This window comes from Pinus tabuliformis, chromosome 4_1 (assembly GCF_031772625.1).
Source record: "Pinus tabuliformis cultivar Carrire ecotype Pingquan chromosome 4_1, CPIR1, whole genome shotgun sequence".
Taxonomy (NCBI): domain Eukaryota; kingdom Viridiplantae; phylum Streptophyta; class Pinopsida; order Pinales; family Pinaceae; genus Pinus; species Pinus tabuliformis.
In genome coordinates this window covers 347,363,915-347,373,457 of record NC_142303.1, presented here as the reverse complement: position 1 = coordinate 347,373,457, position 9,543 = coordinate 347,363,915, and the positions used below count along the sequence as shown (strand labels likewise).

The 9,543-nt window shown below is 38.0% G+C and overlaps 1 pseudogene; it reads left to right on the top strand.

Annotated features, from left to right (window-relative positions):
* The first annotated feature begins 7,971 nt into the window (after positions 1-7,971).
* LOC149175699 (LEAF RUST 10 DISEASE-RESISTANCE LOCUS RECEPTOR-LIKE PROTEIN KINASE-like 2.4 pseudogene) lies at positions 7,972-8,685 on the top strand (annotated as a pseudogene).
* The last annotated feature ends 858 nt before the right edge of the window (positions 8,686-9,543 follow it).

The window sequence follows — 9,543 nt, the reverse complement described above, 5'->3', positions numbered from 1 at the left end:
CGTCCTTTTACTGACAAACCTGGTGGTCAACCAAAAATTTACTCCACGCAAGTTCAAATGATGCAGGTCCATTGATTTAATCGAACGGCTATCATTAATTCCCCGGGAGCCCCTTTTAATCGAACTTTACGTTCCAGGGGATTGGTGGTTTTGAAAAGTCAGCTCAGACACGTGGCAACAGTTGAGTGTGATCGGAGCCCTCCTGACAAATACCACAATCGGCAAAAGGCGGTGCGATATAAAACTGCCTGGTTTCCGGAATTAATACGCGCAGTTGAAATTATTAATATTTCAACAAGAATCTAAAAACTAAAGAATTGGACAAAAGAATCAGATAAAAGAATCCGAACTAAGGAATTCCAAAATTAAAGAATAGGGCTAAAGAAGTCTAAATTCGATTTGACTGCTAAACACCAAATTTGATTTGGTACGGGTAAAACAGTGTAGCAGTCATACAACTTTATTTGCATGACTTCACTCATTTGTCAGGGTCAGAATGATTAGCCCGATGCTGTGCAGCTAATGGAAGCACGTGATGTTTCCAAGTTTACCTTGCCTTTCCTTATGCCTTGCCTTTGTTAGAAAAATTTAAGAATTTAATTTTCGTTTTCGCGGAGGGGAGAGACATAGAGTTATGAGTTTAGTGAAGCTATTTTTGCAAAACTAGGTTCACGCACCATGAGTTCATTTCTTAAACATGAAAATACATTTACATGAGACTCGGGCTCATTCATTAGGTAAAATAAAAGTTACAATGATTTAAACTTACACGGAATAAAATTTCTTAAACATGAAAATACATTTACATGAGACTCAGGCTTATTCATTAGGTCAAATAAAAGTTGCAGTGATTTAAACTTACACGGAATAACACACAGTGTAACTGTGTTTTCACGCGCCCACCAAAATTTGCTCCACCATTTTCTCCACAGAGACTTGTGCTCTTTTTCTTTTGCCCTCTTACTCTCTAACCTCTTTACATAGTCAAAATGAGCTTTACATTCATATTTAACTCAGCATACAATTTTTACATTTAATTCATGACAGAGCAAAATAATTAATAATATGTTGTTGTTGAGTGTGTTCATAATCGCGCAGGTGTTTCTGGAGTGTGGACAAACATTGTTGAATAAATGCTTGCCCATATCTGTTTACCAAAGTACATAACTTCTTTAAATGCCTTTTCTGAGTTTCTAAATGGTTCGCGTCTGTCTTCAGTCCCTTTATCTTCAAGAAGAGACGCAACCTGCAAAAATACGTCTGACAGGTATGGCTGATGTCAGGTTGTTTATTGCAGTGGTTAGGATTATTATTTCCAACACTCCCCCTTAGTCACAACTACCGCCATTGACAATTCCCAAACAGTTTCTAAGATAAACAAAACTTTCACCTACCAATGGCTTTGTGAAAATATCAGCAAATTGCTCCTGTGACCTACAGTGTTGCGACACAATTTCATCATTGTTAATCAATTCTCTAATAAAATGATATTTAGCATCAATATGCTTGGTCCTTTTGTGGAAGACAGAATTCTTTGACAATGCAATTGCTGAAGTGTTGTCACAGAAAATAGTTGTCGCGCCCTCTTGGTCATGAACGAAGATCCCTCAACATCCTTCTCATCTACACTTCCTGACACGCTGCTGCTGTTGGTACAACTTATTCAGATTCTCGTGTTGACAATGACACTATTGGCTACTTCTTGGAGGCCCATGAAATGGCTCCGGAACCCAATTGAAAAACATATCCTGACGTGCTCTTTTTGTCATCGACACTGCTTGCCCAATCATTGTCAGTGTAACTAACTAGCCTGAAATCACTTGTTGCTGTGTACAAAATGCCATACTGTTTTGTCCCATTGACATACCTCAGGATTCTTTTCGCTGCTTGCCAATGTGTCTCCTTGGGTGTCTCCATGAACCTTGACACCAAACTTACTGCATATACTATATTTGGCCTAGTGGCGATCAAATACATTAGGCTGCCTATCATGCTTCTGTATAATGTCAGATTGACATTGCTGCTGCAATCTTCTTTGCTCAACTTCAACCCTATGACAGTTGGAGTTGGTGTGGACTTACTATTCTGCATTTTAAACCTCTCCAAAAATTTTGCAACATACTTTAATTGAGAGATAAACATGTCATTTTCTGTTTGCTTCACTTCTATGCCGAAAAAATATCTTAACAATCCCAAGTCAATCATTTCAAATTCACTCTTCATGACTTGTTTGAAATCAACGATGAAAAAATCATCACTGCCTGTAAAAATCTAATCATCCACATATAAGACGACAATGAGAATCTTACCTTCGCTCTCTTTGATGTAGAGAGTAGGCTCACCATCACATTTGTCGAAACCATTGTCCAACAAGTAAGCATCTATCCTGCTATACCATGCGTGCAGTGCTTGCTTCAATCCATAAAGAGCTTTCTTTAACCGATATACTTTGTCTTCTTGGCCTTCAATTTCATAACCAAGTAGTTGCATGACATACACTTCCTCTTTCACCACTCCATTCAAGAGCACTGACTTTACGTCCATCTGATACACTGTCCATTTATGCTATGTGGCAATCGCCACAACTGCACGCACTGTCTCTATCCGCGCGACTGGCAGCAACGTCTCCGCATAATCTCTTCCATGTTGCTGCTTATATCCTTTGACAATTAGCCTTGCTTTGTGCCTTTCAATCTTTCCCTCAATGTTGCTTTTGGTCTTATAGACCCATTCACTCCAATGACAAGTTTTCCTTTTAGAAGGCTCACTAACTCCCATGTGTTATTCCTTTCTATTGCTTCTATTTCTTCCTCCATTACCGCAACTCATTTTTCTTCTTTGACTGCATCTTCAAATTGGATTGGGTCATCTGCATGACAAAATAATGCAAATAAGGAATTCAGACCTGCGCTACTATCAACTTCATCTTGCTCATAAATTTCATTTAAATTTATAAATTTTGCCCTTCTTGTGGTTTTTGAAGATGTGCTTGATATGTCACTTGGTGTCGCGCTTCGCAATGTGCTTGGAGAAGCACTTGTTTGGCTGCGCGAAATTGTCCTATTATTTGTTGATGGCGTTGCTTGTTGTCTGCTTTGCTGCGCTTGAATAGGAGTAGAGAGAGTCAGAGTTGAGGAATTACTTGTTGTTGTTAATTCCTCTCTGTCCTCATTTGGTATGCATGCTTTGACATTGACTATCTTTAATAAACTTCCATCCCATGTTTCCTCTTCTATGAACTGCACATCTCTGTTGATTGTGACTTTCTTGGTTAACGGATTGTAGAGTTTTTATGCCTTGGATTCATCGTTGTATCCAACAAATATGCATTTTCCCCCCTTGCTGTCCAGCTTCTTTCTCAACTCATTCGGGACATGTGCATAAGACACACATCCAAAAAATTTCATGTGAGTGACATTTTGTTTTCTTTCACTCCATGCCTCTTCAGGAAAAATGTTCTGGATGCTTTCGGTTGGACATCTATTCAAGATATATGCTACACAAGTGACAGCTTCAGCCCAATAGTTATTTGGAAAATGCTTTACCTTCAACATAATCCTTGTCATCTCCATAATGGTCCTATTCTTCCTTTCTCCCACACCATTTTGCTGTGGTGTACATCTTGTTGTAAACTTCTTGTGAATTCCATGCCCCTGTAAAATTGAAGGAAGTCATTTGAGATGTATTCTCCACCTCTGTCAGTCCTAAGGATTTTGATGTAGTGTCCACTTGCTTTTCAACAATAGCCTTGTATTGGCGAAAGCGATTAAACACTTCACTATTCTGTTTTAGGAGAAAGACCCATGTCTTCCTTGTGTAGTCATTTATGAAGGTCAGTACATAGTGACTGCCACCAATTGATGGTGTCTGCATTGGTCCACATAAATCTGAGTGGACAATCTCTAAAGGTGCCTTTGCCCTCACTGACTTTCCTGCTAGAAATGTCTCTCTATGTTGCTTGCCCAAGATACATCCTTCACATATGTTGTCTGGTTTTTCTATGAGTGGTAAACCTTTCACCATGCCTTTCCTATACAGTAAATTCAAACCTCCAAAGTTGAGATGTCCAAATCTCAAGTGCCATAACTAGTTTTCATATTTTACCTTTGCTGGAAAGTTTACTTGTGTGACAGTTGCCCCTTCTCTTCCATTTTCTTGTGAGTTCATAGATAGTTGTGCTTGTGCACCTTCTTTCTACAAATCTGATATTATTTTTAGGAGAAACATTCTATTTTCTGTCATCTGAACCTTTGCAATCAACTGTCTGCTTGGAGGCCTATCCAAAATTTTGCACACATCATTTTTTAAGAAGACATTGTAGCCTTTCTGCATGAGTTGTCCAACACTCATGAGATCATGTTTTAGACCGGGGACAAAGTAAACATCAGAGATGTATTTCTTCTCCCCCTTCTTTGTTAGGATATTAACTCTTCCTTTTCCCATAACAGAGACTTTGCTATCATTCCCTAATGTCACTTCAGAGTTCACACTTTCATCTAGATCAGAAAAAATTTCTATGTTTCTTGACATGTTGTTGCTACACCCTAAATATAGATACCATATATCACTCTGTTTTTCTTGTGCTACATTACAAGCTAAAAACATGCTATCATGGTTCTGATTTGAAATTTACACTTGGTTTGTTACTAATATCATATTGCTTCTTTCTACATTCATTTGCATAATGACCATACTTCTTACAGTGATGACATTGAACTTGAGATTTATCATACCTCTGACCTTGTGCTTGATTTTGGCTTGGGCCTTGACTTGGATTTTGATTGCTGCCTCTTCCATTTGAGCTTGAAGCGCTGCTTCTTCCACCTCTGTGTGGGATTCTTCCTCTTCCTCTAGCATATGATCTTCCTCTGCCTCGACCTTGATCAAATAATACTTGTGTCTTGAAGGCATGATCTAATGAGGAGCTTGCTGCTCTATTCGGTCTATGTTCATGAGAAATCAGTGATGCATTAAGCTTATCCACTGAAAACTATGAGAGATCCTTTGTCTTTTGTATGGCCACAACAATGGCCTCAAACCTTGCTGGCAAACTTCTCAAAAATTTCTCAACTATTCTTCTTTTCTTCTTTCCTCTAGTGTCTAACCATGAGACCTGATTCTAGTAACCACCCCACTTACATGTCTAAGAACTGAGTCGATATTATCAGACTCTTTCATACAAAGTGTTTCAAAATCTCTCTCAACATTTGCAGCTTTGCTGTCTTAACTTTTGCCATGCCTTGCTACTCTGTCTGGAGGGTGTCCCATTCTTGCTTGGACTTCATTGCTGCTGCAACCCTTGGGAAAATACTTTCATGAACTGCTTGGAAAATATAAAACAGGGCTTTTGAATCCTTCTTCTTGTTGTCCCTTAACACATTTCTTTCTTGTTGAGATAAGGCATTGTATGCTGCTGCATCTGCTGGTTCTTGAAAACCATTTTCCACCAAATCCCAAATATCTTGAGAAGGAAACGAGGCCTTCATTTTAATAGGCCAATAATCATAATTTTTGCCATTAAACTAAGGTATTTGATGATTAGTCAAACTTGTGCTTGATGTTGCCATTTCTGAGGGTAAAAAAAAAACTTTATACCTGCTGGTAAATATGCTAAAAAAACAATGCACACTCAAAACAATTTTCACTTTTAGTAAAAACACTTGTTTTTACACTAACAGAGTTTATCCCGCTCCGATACCATGTTAGAAAAATTTAGGAATTTAATTTTCGTTTTTGCGGAGGGGAGAGACGGAGAGTTATGAGTGTCGCGAAGCTACTTTCGCGAAACTAGGTTCGCGCACTGCGAATTAGATTTCGCGGAGCTATCTTCACGCACCACGCACCTAGATTTCGCGGAGCTATTACACAGACTCAAGGATAAACAAAATAAGGTTGGAGAAACACACTAAAACTTAGTATTCATTTCTTAAACATGAAAATACATTTACATGATACTGCGTCTCATTCACCAGGTAAAATAAAAGTTACAGTGATTTAAACTTACGAGGAATAACACAGAGTAAAACAGAGTAACTATTGTTTTCACCCGCGCACCAAAATTTGCTCCATCATTTTCCCCACAGAATTGTGCTCTTTTTCTTTTGCCCTCTTGCTCTTTAACCTCTATACACAGTCAAAATGAGTTTTACATTCATATTTAACTCAGCATACAATTTTTACATTTAATTCATGACAGAGCAAAATAATTAATATGATGTTGTTGTTGAGTGTGTTCAAAATCGCGTAGGTGTTTCTGGAGTGTGGGCAAAGGTGGTTGAATAAATACTTGCCCATATCTGTTTTCCAAAGTACATAACTTCTTTAAATGCCTTTGCTAAGTTTCTGAATAGTTCACGTCTAGCTTCAGTCTTTCTATCTTCAAGCAGAGATGCAACTTGCAAAAATACGTCTGATAGGTATGGCTGCTGTCAAGCTTTTTATTGCGGTGGTTGGGATTATTATTGCCAACGTGCTTGGATAGTTCACCATACGCGGGCACTATTTCTTACCTTACACTAAAGATTTATTTTCAACTATAATTCACGGGAACTGTTCACCGTTTTTATTAAAAATGTCTTGGTTTGATAAATTGGGATGATTAGGGATGCGAATAAAGCTGTGTTCAGGTTCACAAAGTTCGTAGTGCACCCACTAACCAGGCTACTTTAATCCCACAAATTAATACACACTATTTAATCACTATTGAAATTACATCTTCTGATCTGTAACAATATAAATATTTTAAAATTCTTGCCCTCTTCATTTCATCAATATTGAAACATCTTCTCATTTGTAACAAATTAAATACTTTATTAAAAAATTGTTTCCATCTTCCTTTGTTAAGATGGGGAGAATTAGTGGTTTGGCATGGAATAACACGTAAATTTCATTTCAGGTTCAGGTTTATCAGCTTTTTAAAAAAGGATATAATTTTGTGTATTCATGATTTTGTTTGAAAAGAATTATACAACATTAGATACAAGAACAACATATCAATCCCATTAATATTAACAAATGTTTCAAATTACAAAAGAAATAACATGTTAACCAGGAGCAAAAGTGATGCAATTCTTTTGAAAGTTTTAATATTTAATATATCTACTTCATATCAATTTTCCCTATATTGAAATTTCAATGACGATTTTTTTTCCATATCAAATCTAATTCGAAATTGAAAACTACGGTTTGGATAGTCACAGGAGTTGTGGTTCTAACAATTCAGAACCAAGTTCAATATTTCTTTTCCCTTGTCCCCATGGCAAATCGCAACCAAAGCTTTTCAATGTTGTGTTAAATGCTCAATCCATTCATCGCTTTGGAACACAGGGATATATGTCAATGTGTTTCACAATATTGTCAAGTATTCATTTTTTTTGCAAAAACTATGGATCGTTGCTTTGACAAATAGTATTTGTCATGGCCACATTGCAGGTAGGAAAACAAAATTGGCCATTGTAGTAGGTAGCTATGATTTCTTTCAATTGGAAACCACTGTGAACTTGTATCTTGTTTCCACTATTCTCATCGGGGTTAATCTAGAAAGGTCACATTCATACCAATCTCTCCATTCCACTGCGGGTTGCATCTTCGGAGGAGTTGGGTTGACAGCAATAGTACCGTTGTTCTTAACGTCTTATGCCAAGAAGAGAAGACAACCTCCTGATAGCTCTACTAAAAGGTAGAGAAATTCCTACAAGATTATGCTTATGAAGCACCATTGCCAACCAGATATTCACTCATAGACCTTAAGAAGATCACGAAAAATTTTGCAGAAAAGTTGGGAGAAGGAGGTTATGGGGTGGTGTACAAAGGAAAGCTTTGGAATAATGCTTTAATGGCGGTCAAGCTTATTGATAGTAATAGGCACAGTCAAACAGAATTCATCACAATTGGACGGGTCCATCACATCAATTTGGTTCAGCTGTTGGATATTGCTTCGAAAGCCGTACAAGCGCATTGGTCTATGAATACATGGTCAATGGATCTCTAGAGAAGTTTATATTTGCCAAAAGAGAGAATGGGGAAATTTTAAGGTGGGAGCTATTGTATTCAATTGCTTTGGGTGTGGCTCAAGGAATTGCTTATTTACATCACGATTGTGAAAAACGCGTCATACACTTCGACATCAAACCTAAAAATATATTGCTAGATGTCGACTTCACCCCTAAAGTCGCTGATTTTGGTCTAGCAAAACTATGTGGGAAGGGAGAAGATCATATTTCGATCGCAGTGCCAGGAGGGACGCCCGGATATGTTGCGCCAGAGGTGTGGTCGAGAGATATGGGTCCTGTTACTGATAAATCAGATGTCTATAGTTTCAAAATGTTGTTGCTAGAGATTGTTGGCAGCAGAAAGAATATCAATGTCCAGGTAAACCAGTCCAATCAGTTATACTTCCCAGAGTGGGCCTTCAAGCTGATTGAGAGCGGCGAGTTGGGGATGAGATTGAGAGGTGGGGAAACAGAAGTTGCAGATGAGGAGGAGAGAAGATTCGCAAAATTTGGATTTTGGTGCATTCAATACAACTCCAGAGATCGTCCTTGTATGACAAGGGTTGTCGAAATGTTAGAAGGAAATGGAGAGGACTTTCTCAATCCTCTGTTACCCTTCAATTGCTTGGCTATGCCTGAAAATCCTATGCTCTCTTCCAGTGTAAATTCTTCTTCAGTTGAATTTATATCGTAGCTTTCCATATTTGATCGTCTTTTTCAAACCAGTCTTCGCATTGTTGCGAAATCGGTCCCCGGAAAACCATGGAGAAAGCTAATGACCTCCAACGAAGTGCAGTGACAGTCCCCAAGCCAGGATTTGTTTCCTGAGAATGCAGTGAGTATGTTCGCTTCCTGAAAGCCTAAAGAGCAAGCTATTTCAAAGTCTTTGCACTATTGCGAAGTTGATGCTCTCACTCTTTGCCATACTGTGTGAGAATGGTTCAGTGACAACTATCGAGAATGTTGAATACCCTGACTAAGTGCAGTCACAGCCCTCGAGGTTTGATTTGTTTCCTGAGAACATGCAATGAGTATGCTCGCTTCCTGAAAACATGCAGTGAGTATATACACCTCAGGCCGTGCATAATGTAATATTGTCTACAATTGCCTGAATACAATAATCGTGTCTTAATTTTTTGCTTACAATCCCCTGAATAGAATAACCGTTTTTATAATTTGTTTCTTTGTTCTTCATCGAAGACTTTGAATGGAATTTGAATGTCATGACCACATAAACTGTTAGTTGCACAAATGTGTAGCAAAGGAATTTACGTCTATATTCCCCCAATGGGGGTAGGAATAAATCCGTTGTAGGGTTGGGGTGATCCAAACTGTATTGTACGACTTGTTTAAGCTCAAAAAAGAAGGCCATATTTCCATCGTATATTAATTTGGAGCCCGTCTATCATTAAAGAAACAAAACTTTGGCGGCTTTCAAATATACCTATTTTTTTTTATGGAGTATCTTTTAGAAAATAGGAAAGAGTACATTGTTCACGCATAACATTATTCCACATATTTATACATTAAGCTTGACTTATTCCACATATTT